The following is a 17,386-nucleotide window of genomic DNA, read 5'->3' as shown; positions in this document are numbered from 1 at the left end:
TAGCTCAGGATATTACCTGTATCCCTGGAGGAGGAACTCAAGGTTCTCGACTTTGTTTTATGGCTAAACTATTATTTTGTCTTGCTTGGCTGGTTTCCTTTGTTTCTGCATTTTCTCAATCTCATTAAATTTGTTCTTTGGAAAAGCGGACACTCCTACACTGTCGGTGGGAAGGTAAGTTGGTGCAGCCACTTTGGAAAACAGTATGGAGGTTCCTCAGAAAACTAAACATAGAATTACCATATATATGAGGGACTTCCCTGGCAGTCCAGTGGTTAAGACTCTGCACTTCCACTGCAGGGGGCACAGGTTCAATCCCTGGTCAGGGAACTAAGATCCCAAATGCCATGTGGTGCAGCCAAAAAAAAAAAAAAAGGAATTACCATATGATCCAGCAATCCTACTCCTGGGAATATATCCACACAAAACTATAATTTTAAAAGATACATTCACCCCTATGTTCATAGCAGCACTATTCACAATAGCCAAGACAATGAAACAACCTAAATGTCCATCAACAGATGAATGCATAAAGATGTTATATATACACACACACATATACATATGATGGAATACTATTCAGCCATGAAAAAGAATGAAATAATGCCATTTGCAGCAACATGGATGGACCTAGAAATTATCACACTAAGTGAAGTAAGTCAGAAAGCCAAATACAATATGATACCACTTATATCTGGAATCTAAACTATGACACAAAGGAACCTATCTATGAAACAGAATCACGGACATAGAAAACAGATTGGTGGTTGGGCTAGGCGGGGGGCTGGGGGAGGGATGGAGTGGGAGGTTGGGGTTAGCGGATGTATTATATACACGATGGATAAACACCAAGGTCCTACTGTGTAGCACAGGGAACTATATTCAATATCCTATGACAAACCATAATGGAGAGGAGGAACCAAGATGGTGGAGTAGAAGGACGTGCGCTCACTCCCTCTTGCAAGAACACCAGAATCACAACTAGCTGCTGGACAGTCATCAGTAGGAAGACACTGGAACTCACCAGAAAAGATACCCCACTTCCAAAGACAAAGGAAAAGCCACAGTGAGATGGTAGGAGGGGCGCAATGACAGTAAAATCAAATCCCGTAACGACTGGGTGGGTGACTCAGAGACTGGAGAACACTTATACCACAGAAGTCTACCCACTGGACTGAAGGTTCTGAGCCCCACATCAGGCTTCCCAACCTGGGGGTCCGGCAATGGGAGGAGGAGTTCCTAGAGAATCAGACTTGGAAGCCTAGTGGGAATTGATTGCAGGAATTCAACAGGACTGCGGGAAACAGAGACTCCACTCTTGGAGGGCACACACAAAGTAGGGTGCGAATCGGAACCCAGGGGAAGGAGCAGAGGCCCCAGGGGAGACTGACCCAGACCTACCTGCTAGTGTTGGAGGGTCTCCTGCAGAGGCGGGGTGGGGGTGGCTGTGGCTCACTGTGGGGACAAGGACACTGGCAGCAGAAGTTCTGGGAAGTAATCCTTGGTGTGAGCCTTCCCAGAGTCTGTCATTAGCCCCACCAAAGCGCCCAGGTAGGTTCCAGTGCTGGGTTGCCTCAGGCCAAACAACCAACAGGGAGGGAACCCAGCCCCACCCATCAACAGTCAAGTGGATTAAAGTTTTACTGAGCTCTGCCCACCAGAGCAACAGTCAGCTCTACCCACCACCAGTCCCTCCCATCAAGCCTCTTAGATAGCCTCATCCACCAGAGGGCAGACAGCAGAAGCAAGAAGAACTACAATTCTGCAGCCACATTCACAGAAAGATAGACAAGATGAAAAGGCAGAAAAGGCAGAGGGCTATGTACCAGATGAAGGAACAAGATAAAACCCCAGAAAAACAACTAAATGAAGTGGGGATAGGCAACCTTCCAGAAAAAGAATTCAGAATATTGATAGTGAAGACGATCCAGGACCTCAGAAAAAGAATGGAGGCAAAGATCGAGAAGATGCAAGAAATGTTTAACAAAGACCTAGAAGAATTGAAGAACAAACAAACAGAGATGAACAATACCATAACTGAAATGAAAACTACACTAGAAGGAATCAATAGCAGAACAACTGAGGCAGAAGAACAGATAAGTGACCTAGAAGACAGAATGGTGGAATTCACTGCTGTGGAACAGAATAAAGAAAAAAGAATGAAAAGAAATGAAGACAGCCTAAGAGACCTCTAGGACAACATTAAACGCAACCAACATTCACATTATAGGGGGTCCCCGAAGGCGAAGAGAGAGAGAAAGGACCAGAGAAAATATATGAAGAGATTATAGTCGAAAACTTCCCTAGCATGGGGAAGGAAAGAGCCACCCAAGTCCAGGAAGCACAGCGAGTCCCATAGAGGATAAACCCAAGGAGAAACACGCCGAGACACATAGTAAATCAAACTGGAAAAATTAAAGAAAAAGAAAAATTATTGAAAGCAGCAAGGGAAAAATGACAAATAACATACAAGGGAACTCCCATAAGGTTAACAGCTGATTTCTCAGCAGAAACTCTACAAGCCAGAAGAGAGTGGCATGATATACTTAAAGTGATGAAAGGGAAGAACCTACAACCAAGATTACTCTACCCGGCAAGGATCTCTTTCAGATTCGATAGAGAAATCAGAAGCTTTACAGACAAGCAAAGGCTAAGAGAATTCAGCACCACCAAACCAGCTCTACAACAAATGCTAAAGGACCTTCTCTAAGTGGGAAAGCAAGAGAAGAAAAGGATCTACAAAAACAAACCCAAAACAATTAAGAAAATGGTCATAGGAACATACATATAGATAATTACCTTAAACGTGAATGGATTAAATGCTCCAACCAAAAGACACAGGCTTCATGAATGGATACAAAAACAAGACCCATATATATGCTGTCTACAAGAGACCCACTTCAGACCTAGGGACACATACAGACTGAAAGTGAGGGGATGGAAAAAGATATTCCATGCAAATAGAAATCAAAAGAAAGCATATCAGATAAAATAGACTTTAAAATAAAGAATGTTACAAGAGACAAGGAAGGATATTACATAATGATCAAGGGATCAATCCAAGAAGAAGATATAACAATTATAAGTATATATGCACCCAACATAGGAGCACCTCAATACATAAGGCAACTGCTAACAGCTATAAAAGAGGAAATCGACAGTAACACAATAGTGGGGGACCTTAACACCTCACTTACATCAATGGACAGATCATCCAAAATTTAAATAAATAAGGAAACAGAAGCTTTAAATGACACAATAGACCAGATAGATTTAATTGATATTTATAGGACGTTCCATCCAAAAACAGCAGATTACACTTTCTTCTCAAGTGCACATGGAACATTCTCCAGGATAGATCACATCTTGGGTCACAAATCAAGCCTCAGTAAATTTAAGAAAACTGAAATCATATCAAGCATCTTTTCTGACCACAATGCTATGAGATTAGAAATGAATTACAGGGAAAAAAACGTAAAAACACAAACACATGGAGGCTAAACAGTACGTTACTAAATAACCAAGAGATCACTGAAGAAACCAAAGAGGAGATCAAAAAACACCTAGAGACAAATGACAATGAAAACACGACGATCCAAAACCTATGGGATGCAACAAAAGCAGTTCTAAGAGGGAAGTTTATAGCTATACAAGCCTACCTCAAGAAACAAGAAAAATCTCAAGTAAACAAACTAACCTTACACCTAAAGGAACTAGAGAGAAAAGAACAAACACAACCCAAAGTTAGCAGAAGGAAAGAAATCATAAAGATCGGAGCAGAAATAAATGAAATAGAAACAAAGAAAACAATAACAAAGATCACTAAAACTAAAAGCTGGTTCTTTGAGAAGATAAACAAACTTGATTAACCATTAGCCAGACTCATCAAGAAAAAGGGGAGAGAACTCAAATCAATATAATTAGAAATGAAAAAGGAGAAGTTACAACAGACACTGCAGAAATACAAAGCATCCTAAGAGACTACTACAAGCAACTCTATGCCAATAAAATGGACAACCTGGAAGAAATGGACAAATTCTTAGAAAGGTATAACCTTCCAGACTGAACCAAGAAGAAATAGAAAATATGAACAGACCAATCACAAGTAATGAAATTGAAACTGTGATTAAAAATCTTCCAACAAAGAAAAGTCCAGGACCAGATGGCTTCACAGGTGAATTCTATCAAACATTTAGAGAACAGCTAACACCCATCCTTCTCAAACTCTTCCAAAGAATTGCAGAGGAAGGAACACTCCCAAACATTCTATGAGGCCACCATCACCCTGATACCAAAACCAGACAAAGATACTACAAAAAAAGAAAATTACAGACCAATATCACGGATGAATATAGATGCAAAAATCCTCAACAAAATACTAGCAAACAGACTCCAACAACACATTAAAAGGATCACACACCATGATCAAGTGGGATGTATCGCAGGGATGCAAGGATTCTTCAATATATGTAAATCAATCAATGTGATACACCATATTAACAAATGGAAGAATAAAAACCATATGATCTGGGGCTTCCCTGGTGGCGCAGTGGTTGAGAGTCTGCCTGCCGATGCAGGGGACACGGGTTCGTGACCCGGTCCGGGAAGATCCCACATGCTGCGGAGCGGCTGGGCCCGTGAGTCATGGCCGCTGAGCCTGCGTGTCCAGAGCCTGTGCTCCACAGCGGGAGAGGCCACAGCAGTGAGAGGCCCGCGTACCGCAAAAAACAAAACACCAAAAAAAAACAAAAAAACCCCATATGATCATCTCAATAGATGCAGAAAAAGCTTTTTTGACAAAATTCAACACCCATTTATGATAAAAACCCTCCAGAAAGTAGGCACAGAGGGAACCTACCTCAACATAATAAAGGCCATATGTGACAAACCCACAGCAAACATCATTCTCAATGGTGAAAAACTGAAAGCATTTCCTCTAAGATAAGGAACAAGACAAGGATGTCCACTCTCACCACTATTATTCAACATAGTTTTGGAAGTCCTAGCCATGGCAATCAGAGAAGTAAAAGAAATAAAAGAATACAAATTGGAAAAGAAGTATAACTGTTATTGTTTGCAGATGACATGATACTATAAATAGAGAAGCCTTAAAATGCCATCAGAAAACTACTAGAGCTGTCCCCAGGAAGATCCCCCAGGGTCCTGCTCAGTTTCATTTCTTCAGGGTGTTGTTTTTTTAGGAAAAGGGAAAAATTAAATGTCAGTGAGAAGGGAGAGACACTCACCCGTTAAAAAAAAAAAGAAAACAACTTGATTGGGGGAGGATCTAAGTAACGCCCTTGTGAATGTTACCAAACCAGGATCATTTTGCCCAACCTGCAGCAAGCCAAAACGCTGAGATGTCAGGGTTTGCAGAAAAGAGGGTTTATTCACAAGGCAGCCAAGCAAGGAGACACAACAAGTCTCAGATTCACCTCCTGGAAGGCAAGGGACGCCAGGTGTTTATGGAATAAAGAAGCAAGGCAGTCTGAGGCGTGGGGGCAGTGAGGATGGGTAATTGGAAAAAGTTGCGGTGACTGTCATTCTGCACAGGAGTAACTAAGCTACAGGCCTCTGCACATGCAAAAATGGAGGTGCTTAGCATGATCTGAGGGTTACCCTTTGAGTCAAAAGGCCACCAAGTGGACACGTGGGCAGGCCCAGCTGGAGGGTCAGTGGTCCTATCCAATCATAACCAGATCAGCTCAAACTAGACACAGCTGACTCGAAGCTCCTAGAAAACAACTGGGAAAAACATTGTTTAGGCTACATGCTGCTTGGAGGACATGCAAGTTTCAAAATGAATGACCTTGATTAGTGAAGGCAGGTGAAATGGGCTTGACTGATAATTACCCAGTTTTACCACCACCCCCCCATCTTTACATCATTCCTCCATCTCGAGGGAAGAGGGGGCGATGACTGAATGTAATTCCTGCCGAGAAGAGGCATAGGGCTAACACAGCACTGTATTCAATGAATCAACTACACTCCAATTAAAAAAAAAGCATAGGGCTAACCAAAGCTTCAGGAATGCAACTGTTTAGTGCTCACTTGAAAACATTCTCTTGTTCCCAGTTTCAAGTTGATCTCAAGAAACAGATACCACCTACGTGCCAGCAGTCATAGGCCCAAGATTGATCACTGAAACGGCGGACAAATATGTACCCTGAGGGGACACACACTGTTAAAATGCAGGCTTATTTTAGGGATTTTATCTAGATCACGTTCAAGCCAGGGATCAGTATCTTACCTTTTTACATATTGGAGAGTCCCAATCATTATCAGTTTGGCTGAAACACTTAAATATGGAAGGAACACAGGCTAGGGAAAAATAAGTATGTTTTGTGTCCTCACCTAATATAACCTTGACAGGGGTAGACTACAGTCTTTCTTTTTACATCTGAGGTCCCAAGGACCAAATTTCACCTTAGACAAGGAAAAACATGACAGGAAATTCTGTTGATTAGCCTAATCTGATATGTTACAGTGAAATTAGGGACAGTCAAAAATTTAATGACAGGTACTAACTTCCCTGGTGGTCCAGTGGTTAAGACTTCATGCTTCCCATGCAGGGGGCTCAGTTTCAATCCCTGGTTGGGAAACTAAGATCCCACATGCCTCGTGGTGCAGCCAAAACAAATAATTAAAAAAAAAAATTAATGACAGGCAGGATCAAGGGGTCAGCATGATCAAATACAGAAAAAGGTTTTGGATGAAATATCCAACAGCTAGAGAGAGTACCTGCTTTTGCCCAAGTATGAGAAGTCCTAATCATTGAATTGTCCTTGCAAGCCTTAATTTCTTTCTTGTGGCTTCTTTCTGTAAAGCCGCTTAAGATCTGTTAGGGGTTCACTTGCCCACTGGGAGACGTCAGGGTACGGGGTCTGGAGCCAGCCAAGGCTTGGACGATCTCGGTCGACAGTTCTCCTCTGCAGTATGGTTTCCATTTCCCATCACGTTCCACACAAGGTCCAGTCTAGGGAGAATGAAGCTGGTCTTCCGGATGTTTACTCTTGCAAGATTTCAGTCTAGAGTGTCATCTCCTCCTCCTCTAAGAGCTTCCTAACATGGTTTTGCCACGAATCCAAAGTTGGGGATCGAAATGCAGCAGAACCCAGCTATTCCCCGGAATCCCCACAATTGCCTCCTGATAGTGGAAACTGCAACCCCGGCTAGAGCTTCCCTTCTGTCAGGGAGCAGGGAGCAAGTCTCTCTGTCCTTATGGGAGTTCAAAACCCAAGTATTTAACAGAGGGCAGAGAACTACGCCTTTTTCTTGGACGCCTTATAGCTTCATTCAGTCACAAAGTTCAAAATCAAAACTGTATTCTGGCCTCAGGTGTCCTTTGTTTTACTGGCAATCAGAACGATACCATCCACATACTGGAACAGGGCTCCCTCGTTTAGTTGAAGGGCCTTCAAATATTTCGCCAGGATTTCTACAAACATCATGGGGGAATTTTTAAGTCCCTGAGGACCTCCTGTCCAGCAATACTGTTGTTTTACCCTTGTATCTAGATCTTCCCATTAAAAGCAAACCATTCTTGGGGGTCAAATCTCAAGGGTATGCAAAACAAACCCCCAAACCTCCTTCAAATCCAGTTCAGTAAACCAACAAAAATCTCTGGTGAGCAGTAGTGACGAGAGTGTACGGATTAGGGACTATTGGATGAGTATCTTCCACAATTCGATTAATTGCGTTTAAGTAATGCACAAACCAATATTCATCTCTACCTGGTTCTAGACTGGTAAAACTGGAGTATAAGGTGACTCGCAGGGACGCGTTAAATCATATTCGAGGAAGGCTGTTAGCAGGGGATGAATTCCATGCTTTGCCTGCTCCTTCACTGGGTACTGCATGAAGTTTGGAATTTTTGCCCCAGGGCTGAGCCTCAGCTGTACGGGTGGAGCTGTCTTTGCTTTTCCCAGCCTCCCATCTGCCCATACCTCTGGACTCACCTTTTGCAGTACCTCTTCCAGAATGGCTGCCGGCTGTTCCCTTTGAGGTCGGAGCACTAGAGCCTGCGATGTACAAGCCTGCTCTGGTGGAACTGTGGTGTCCACTCCTCCAGGTGCAAAGGTAACCTTGGCATTAACTTCAGTTAGTAAATCTCATCCCGGAAGGGGACTGGGCCATTCAGGCTTGTCCAGAAAGCTATGCTTCAGATGGGCCCTCCTCCACCTGAGAGTCTAGCAGCTGGAGAAAAGGCTTTTTCAAGGTTTCTCCGGACACCCCAGTTGCTAACATAAGACACAGAACAAAATTTAGTAAGTTTTGTATTTTAAACCGAGTAAGTGGCCCCCTGCCATAATCACCCAGGGCTCCATATGGGAGATACTGAGACAGTCGGGATTTAAAGGAGCCTCTGGGCCCTGTCTTTCGTGGTCACTGTCTTTGTCAGTTAACTCTGGCATCTGATGTGCCACCTGTTTACCTTCTTCAAGAGTCTTACTGAGGATGTCCCTGCTGTTTGCAATATGCACATTGGCGGGATCCCACTATCAGATGTCCTGCTACCTCTGGCCGGGTCCCTCGGGGGGGGGTCCTCCATTTGGTCCAGCTCTTCCCTCTGCTAAGGCAGCCGCCAGCAGAGCGGTCCGCTGTTTCATTCTCCAGTGTTCCCTTTTCTCCTGAGCCTGCTCCCTGCCATTACAAACTTTAAAGGCAATTTCAACAAGTTGAGACAAAGACATCCCTAAAGTCCCTCCCACCTTTGCAGTTTCTTCTGTATGCTGGGAGCACTCTGATCAATGAGTCACATTAACCATCCTTAGATTCTCTGGAGCCTCACGGTCTCTATCTGTATATTGCCTATAAGCTTTAAAGACCCTTTCTAGAAATTCTGAAGGATCCTCATTCAGTTTCTGTCTTACCTCTTGTACTTCACTGAGGCTTCACTGTCTCGGCGCCCTTCTTCGTAAGCCTGCAGGAATGCAGTCTCCATGATGCTTAAGTTTTAGCCCATCTCCAGCATTCACAGTCTAGCTAGGATCCACTGCTGGTACAGCTCCGCTTGCAGCAGCCCATAGGGGGCTGCCAGGGGATTCTGTATGAAGCCCATCTCCCTCCTCAGCACCACTTAACATTCTTCTGAAGTGAGGAGGGTATTGATTCAATGTTGAACACCTCTCCAAGTTAGGCTGTGGGTTGCAAAAAAATACCGATGAGGGCTTCCCAGGTGGTGCAGTGGTTGAGGGTCTGCCTGCCGATGCAGGGGACACGGATTCGTGCCCCGGTCCGGGAAGATCCCACATGCCGCGGAGCAGCTGGGGCCGTGAGCCATGGCCGCTGAGCCTGCGCGTCCGAAGCCTGTGCTCCGCAAAGGGAGAGGCCACAGCAGTGACAGCCCCGCGTACCAAAAAATAAAAACAACAACAACAACAAAGAAAGAAGAGTCTCCATTCTCTTTGGGTCATCTCCGGAAGGTGGCATACTGCCCTTCCAAGGAAATAAATCCGAAGTTGCAAACGGGGGATGGACCCTGATCCACCCCCTCAGCTGCCCAGTCTCAGTGTCCACACCCCACCGGGGACTTACCTGAATGGATACTGCCCTGCCTGAGAATGGGTAGCTCCCTGGCCAAATCCAGTGCCCTGCAGGGTATGAGCGGGGACACCATGCCTACTTCTCCATCCTCAGAGACTGGGAGGGCGCCCTCCACCCCAAGCCGGAGGCTGTGGCTCAGGCAGCAGCAGCGAAGGAGCAGGGGCGCCATCATATGGGGGCGGGGGAAGAGCAGCCGGGCTGCCCAGCTGAGCCCACAGCAAGTCCGCCTCCTCCTAATCAAGCAAACCGGGTTTCTTTGCCTTCCCTTCCTGTTGGGCCTTCATCTTCTCTGCACGTGCTTTATTCTGACACAATAACGTAAAAGACTGTACATAAGGTACTTCATCCCATTTTTCTTCCCATTTACAAAATGAGTCTAGTTGCAAACTTGTACTGTAACCTAAGGATCCATTTTTAGGCCATTATGCTCCAGAGTCTAAAGGATATCGTGGAACAAACAAACCAGACCAAAAACAAGACCGAACCCAGCGCCCCGGGCCTCCAACCCAGGTATGGAGCACCTGAGCAGCTGGAACCTTTTCTATTTTCTACCAAAATCCTGCCAGGTGGGCCTCCACCCTCCGCCCCCTCCCCAACCCCCCGTCCGGACGGGAATGCCAAACAACCTAGGCACAGGTGTGTTACTCACCCAAAGGACGTCTTCCAAACCCAAAACCGTTTCCTTGCTGCAAAACAAAACTAGGCGCCGAAGGCCCACAGCGTCTCACTGAGGAACCCGGGGCACAGTCCCCAGAACAGAAGGACGAGGCAGCTGCTTGGACTCAAAATACCAGCAAGGGGCCGACCAGCCACGGGCGAAAGGTCCGTCTGGACTCACCCCCGGCTGGCTCACCATCTTTGTCCCCAAGCATTTTGCGTGACGTGCAGCAGGCCAAATCGCTGAGACGCCGAGGTTTGCAGCAGAGAGGGTTTAGTTCACAAGGCAGCCATGCGGGGAGACAGAAGAGAAAGGCTCAGACCTGCCTCCCGGAAGGCAAGATGCTCGGGGTATATTATGGGATGACCAGTAAAGCAGCAGGGTGGTCCGAGGCGTGGGGAGCGTGGGGATAGGTGATTGGGAAAAGGCGTGGCCATCGTCATCCTGAGCAGGTGTGGCTCAGCTACAGGCCTCTGCACCTTCAAAACTGGAGGGTGGGAATTCCCTGGCGGACCAGCTTCCACTGCAGGGGCACAGGTTCCATCCCTGGTCGGAGAACTAAGATCCTGCAAGCGGCGTGGCGTGGCCAAAGGAAAAAACAAGAGGCGCTTAGCACGATCTGAGGGTGGCTCTCTGACGTCAAGAGGCCACCCATGTGGAGGGTCAGTGGTCCTATCCAGTCTTAACCAGCTCAGCTCAAACTAGACACAGCTGACTCCAAGCTCCTGGAAGACAACTCGGGGAATCATCTTATTGTGGAGGCTCCGTGCTGCTTGGAGGACTGCAAGTCTTAAGTGACCTTGATTAGTGAAGGCAGGTGAAATGGGCTTGACTGATAATTACCCAGTTTTACCACCACCCCCCCATCTTTACATCATTCCTCCATCTCGAGGGAAGAGGGGGCGATGACTGAATGTAATTCCTGCCGATAAGAGGCATAGGGCTAACACAGCACTGTATTCAATGAATCAACTATACTCCAATTAAAAAAAACAAAAGCATAGGGCTAACCAAAGCTTCAGGAATGCCACTGTTTAGTGCTCACTTGAAAACATTCTCTTGTTGCCAGTTTCAAGTTGATCCCAAGAAACAGATACCACCTACGTGCCAGCAGTCATAGGCCCAAGGTTCATCACTGAAACGGCGGACAAATATGTACCCTGAGGGGACACACACTGTTAAAATGCAGGCTTTTTTTTAGGGATTTTATCTAGGACAAGGTCAAGCCAGGGATCAGCATCTTACCTTTGTACATATTGGAGAGTCCCAATCATTATCAGTTTGGCTGAAACACTTAAATATGGAAGGAACACAGGTTGGGGAAAAATAAGTATGTTTTGTGTCCTCACCTAATATAACCTTGACAGGGGTAGACTACAGTCTTTCTTTTTACATCTGAGGTCCCAAGGACCAAATTTCACCTTAGACAAGGAAAAACACGACAGGAAATTCTGTTGAGTAGCCTAATCTGATATGTTACAGTGAAGTTAGGGACAGTCAAAAAATTAATGACAGGTACTTACTTCCCTGGTGGTCCAGTGGTTAAGACTTCATGCTTCCCATGCAGGGGGCTCAGTTTCAATCCCTGGTCGGGAAAGTAAGATCCCACGTGCCTCGTGGTGCGTCCAAAATAATTTAAAAAAAAACTAATGACAGGCAGGATCAAGGGGTCAGCATGATCAAATACAGAAAAAGGTTTTGGATGAAATATCCAACAGCTAGAGAGAGTACCTGCTTTTGCCCAAGTATGAGAAGTCCTAATCATTGAATTGTCCTTGCAAGCCTTAATTTCTTTCTTCTGGCTTCTTTCTGAAAAGCTGCTTAAGATCTGTTAGGGGTTCACTTGCCCACTGGGAGACGTCAGTGTACAGGGTCTGGAGCCAGCCAAGGCTTGGACGATCTCGGTCGACAGTTCTCCTCTGCAGTATGGTTTCCATTTCCCATCACGTTCCACACAAGGTCCAGTCTAGGGAGAATGAAGCTGGTCTTCCGGATGTTTACTCTTGCAAGATTTCAGTCTAGAGGGTCATCTCCTCCTCCTCTAAGAGCTTCCTAACATGGTTTTGCCACGAATCCAAAGTTGGGGATCGAAATGCAGCAGAACCCAGCTATTCCCCGGAATCCCCACAATTGCCTCCTGAGAGTGGAAACTGCAACCCCGGCTAGAGAGTCCCTTCTGTCAGGGAGCAAGTCTCTCTGTCCTTATGGGAGTTCAAAACCCAAGTATTTAACAGAGGGCAGAGAACTACGCCTTTTTCTTGGACGCCTTATAGCTTCATTCAGTCACAAAGTTCAAAATCAAAACTGTATTCTGGCCTCAGGTGTCCTTTGTTTTACTGGCAATCAGAACGATACCATCCACATACTGGAACAGGGCTCCCTCGTTTAGTTGAAGGGCCTTCAAATATTTCGCCAGGATTTCTACAAACATCATGGGGGAATTTTTAAGTCCCTGAGGACCTCCTGTCCAGCAATACTGTTGTTTTACCCTTGTATCTAGATCTTCCCATTAAAAGCAAACCATTCTTGGGGGTCAAATCTCAAGGGTATGCAAAACAAACCCCCAAACCTCCTTCAAATCCAGTTCAGTAAACCAACAAAAATCTCTGGTGAGCAGTAGTGACGAGAGTGTACGGATTAGGGACTATTGGATGAGTATCTTCCACAATTCGATTAATTGCGTTTAAGTAATGCACAAACCAATATTCATCTCTACCTGGTTCTAGACTGGTAAAACTGGAGTATAAGGTGACTCGCAGGGACGCGTTAAATCATATTCGAGGAAGGCTGTTAGCAGGGGATGAATTCCATGCTTTGCCTGCTCCTTCACTGGGTACTGCATGAAGTTTGGAATTTTTGCCCCAGGGCTGAGCCTCAGCTGTACGGGTGGAGCTGTCTTTGCTTTTCCCAGCCTCCCATCTGCCCATACCTCTGGACTCACCTTTTGCAGTACCTCTTCCAGAATGGCTGCCGGCTGTTCCCTTTGAGGTCGGAGCACTAGAGCCTGCGATGTACAAGCCTGCTCTGGTGGAACTGTGGTGTCCACTCCTCCAGGTGCAAAGGTAACCTTGGCATTAACTTCAGTTAGTAAATCTCATCCCGGAAGGGGACTGGGCCATTCAGGCTTGTCCAGAAAGCTATGCTTCAGATGGGCCCTCCTCCACCTGAGAGTCTAGCAGCTGGAGAAAAGGCTTTTTCAAGGTTTCTCCGGACACCCCAGTTGCTAACATAAGACACAGAACAAAATTTAGTAAGTTTTGTATTTTAAACCGAGTAAGTGGCCCCCTGCCATAATCACCCAGGGCTCCATATGGGAGATACTGAGACAGTCGGGATTTAAAGGAGCCTCTGGGCCCTGTCTTTCGTGGTCACTGTCTTTGTCAGTTAACTCTGGCATCTGATGTGCCACCTGTTTACCTTCTTCAAGAGTCTTACTGAGGATGTCCCTGCTGTTTGCAATATGCACATTGGCGGGATCCCACTATCAGATGTCCTGCTACCTCTGGCCGGGTCCCTCGGGGGGGGGTCCTCCATTTGGTCCAGCTCTTCCCTCTGCTAAGGCAGCCGCCAGCAGAGCGGTCCGCTGTTTCATTCTCCAGTGTTCCCTTTTCTCCTGAGCCTGCTCCCTGCCATTACAAACTTTAAAGGCAATTTCAACAAGTTGAGACAAAGACATCCCTAAAGTCCCTCCCACCTTTGCAGTTTCTTCTGTATGCTGGGAGCACTCTGATCAATGAGTCACATTAACCATCCTTAGATTCTCTGGAGCCTCACGGTCTCTATCTGTATATTGCCTATAAGCTTTAAAGACCCTTTCTAGAAATTCTGAAGGATCCTCATTCAGTTTCTGTCTTACCTCTTGTACTTCACTGAGGCTTCACTGTCTCGGCGCCCTTCTTCGTAAGCCTGCAGGAATGCAGTCTCCATGATGCTTAAGTTTTAGCCCATCTCCAGCATTCACAGTCTAGCTAGGATCCACTGCTGGTACAGCTCCGCTTGCAGCAGCCCATAGGGGGCTGCCAGGGGATTCTGTATGAAGCCCATCTCCCTCCTCAGCACCACTTAACATTCTTCTGAAGTGAGGAGGGTATTGATTCAATGTTGAACACCTCTCCAAGTTAGGCTGTGGGTTGCAAAAAAATACCGATGAGGGCTTCCCAGGTGGTGCAGTGGTTGAGGGTCTGCCTGCCGATGCAGGGGACACGGATTCGTGCCCCGGTCCGGGAAGATCCCACATGCCGCGGAGCAGCTGGGGCCGTGAGCCATGGCCGCTGAGCCTGCGCGTCCGAAGCCTGTGCTCCGCAAAGGGAGAGGCCACAGCAGTGACAGCCCCGCGTACCAAAAAATAAAAACAACAACAACAACAAAGAAAGAAGAGTCTCCATTCTCTTTGGGTCATCTCCGGAAGGTGGCATACTGCCCTTCCAAGGAAATAAATCCGAAGTTGCAAACGGGGGATGGACCCTGATCCACCCCCTCAGCTGCCCAGTCTCAGTGTCCACACCCCACCGGGGACTTACCTGAATGGATACTGCCCTGCCTGAGAATGGGTAGCTCCCTGGCCAAATCCAGTGCCCTGCAGGGTATGAGCGGGGACACCATGCCTACTTCTCCATCCTCAGAGACTGGGAGGGCGCCCTCCACCCCAAGCCGGAGGCTGTGGCTCAGGCAGCAGCAGCGAAGGAGCAGGGGCGCCATCATATGGGGGCGGGGGAAGAGCAGCCGGGCTGCCCAGCTGAGCCCACAGCAAGTCCGCCTCCTCCTAATCAAGCAAACCGGGTTTCTTTGCCTTCCCTTCCTGTTGGGCCTTCATCTTCTCTGCACGTGCTTTATTCTGACACAATAACGTAAAAGACTGTACATAAGGTACTTCATCCCATTTTTCTTCCCATTTACAAAATGAGTCTAGTTGCAAACTTGTACTGTAACCTAAGGATCCATTTTTAGGCCATTATGCTCCAGAGTCTAAAGGATATCGTGGAACAAACAAACCAGACCAAAAACAAGACCGAACCCAGCGCCCCGGGCCTCCAACCCAGGTATGGAGCACCTGAGCAGCTGGAACCTTTTCTATTTTCTACCAAAATCCTGCCAGGTGGGCCTCCACCCTCCGCCCCCTCCCCAACCCCCCGTCCGGACGGGAATGCCAAACAACCTAGGCACAGGTGTGTTACTCACCCAAAGGACGTCTTCCAAACCCAAAACCGTTTCCTTGCTGCAAAACAAAACTAGGCGCCGAAGGCCCACAGCGTCTCACTGAGGAACCCGGGGCACAGTCCCCAGAACAGAAGGACGAGGCAGCTGCTTGGACTCAAAATACCAGCAAGGGGCCGACCAGCCACGGGCGAAAGGTCCGTCTGGACTCACCCCCGGCTGGCTCACCATCTTTGTCCCCAAGCATTTTGCGTGACGTGCAGCAGGCCAAATCGCTGAGACGCCGAGGTTTGCAGCAGAGAGGGTTTAGTTCACAAGGCAGCCATGCGGGGAGACAGAAGAGAAAGGCTCAGACCTGCCTCCCGGAAGGCAAGATGCTCGGGGTATATTATGGGATGACCAGTAAAGCAGCAGGGTGGTCCGAGGCGTGGGGAGCGTGGGGATAGGTGATTGGGAAAAGGCGTGGCCATCGTCATCCTGAGCAGGTGTGGCTCAGCTACAGGCCTCTGCACCTTCAAAACTGGAGGGTGGGAATTCCCTGGCGGACCAGCTTCCACTGCAGGGGCACAGGTTCCATCCCTGGTCGGAGAACTAAGATCCTGCAAGCGGCGTGGCGTGGCCAAAGGAAAAAACAAGAGGCGCTTAGCACGATCTGAGGGTGGCTCTCTGACGTCAAGAGGCCACCCATGTGGAGGGTCAGTGGTCCTATCCAGTCTTAACCAGCTCAGCTCAAACTAGACACAGCTGACTCCAAGCTCCTGGAAGACAACTCGGGGAATCATCTTATTGTGGAGGCTCCGTGCTGCTTGGAGGACTGCAAGTCTTAAGTGACCTTGATTAGTGAAGGCAGGTGAAATGGGCTTGACTGATAATTACCCAGTTTTACCACCACCCCCCCATCTTTACATCATTCCTCCATCTCGAGGGAAGAGGGGGCGATGACTGAATGTAATTCCTGCCGATAAGAGGCATAGGGCTAACACAGCACTGTATTCAATGAATCAACTATACTCCAATTAAAAAAAACAAAAGCATAGGGCTAACCAAAGCTTCAGGAATGCCACTGTTTAGTGCTCACTTGAAAACATTCTCTTGTTGCCAGTTTCAAGTTGATCCCAAGAAACAGATACCACCTACGTGCCAGCAGTCATAGGCCCAAGGTTCATCACTGAAACGGCGGACAAATATGTACCCTGAGGGGACACACACTGTTAAAATGCAGGCTTTTTTTTAGGGATTTTATCTAGGACAAGGTCAAGCCAGGGATCAGCATCTTACCTTTGTACATATTGGAGAGTCCCAATCATTATCAGTTTGGCTGAAACACTTAAATATGGAAGGAACACAGGTTGGGGAAAAATAAGTATGTTTTGTGTCCTCACCTAATATAACCTTGACAGGGGTAGACTACAGTCTTTCTTTTTACATCTGAGGTCCCAAGGACCAAATTTCACCTTAGACAAGGAAAAACACGACAGGAAATTCTGTTGAGTAGCCTAATCTGATATGTTACAGTGAAGTTAGGGACAGTCAAAAAATTAATGACAGGTACTTACTTCCCTGGTGGTCCAGTGGTTAAGACTTCATGCTTCCCATGCAGGGGGCTCAGTTTCAATCCCTGGTCGGGAAAGTAAGATCCCACGTGCCTCGTGGTGCGTCCAAAATAATTTAAAAAAAAACTAATGACAGGCAGGATCAAGGGGTCAGCATGATCAAATACAGAAAAAGGTTTTGGATGAAATATCCAACAGCTAGAGAGAGTACCTGCTTTTGCCCAAGTATGAGAAGTCCTAATCATTGAATTGTCCTTGCAAGCCTTAATTTCTTTCTTCTGGCTTCTTTCTGAAAAGCTGCTTAAGATCTGTTAGGGGTTCACTTGCCCACTGGGAGACGTCAGTGTACAGGGTCTGGAGCCAGCCAAGGCTTGGACGATCTCGGTCGACAGTTCTCCTCTGCAGTATGGTTTCCATTTCCCATCACGTTCCACACAAGGTCCAGTCTAGGGAGAATGAAGCTGGTCTTCCGGAT

The sequence above is a fragment of the Stenella coeruleoalba genome (genome assembly GCF_951394435.1).
Source record: "Stenella coeruleoalba genome assembly, chromosome: 15".
Taxonomy (NCBI): domain Eukaryota; kingdom Metazoa; phylum Chordata; class Mammalia; order Artiodactyla; family Delphinidae; genus Stenella; species Stenella coeruleoalba.
The sequence above is the reverse complement of the archived record's forward strand: the minus strand, read 5'-3'. Positions refer to the sequence as shown.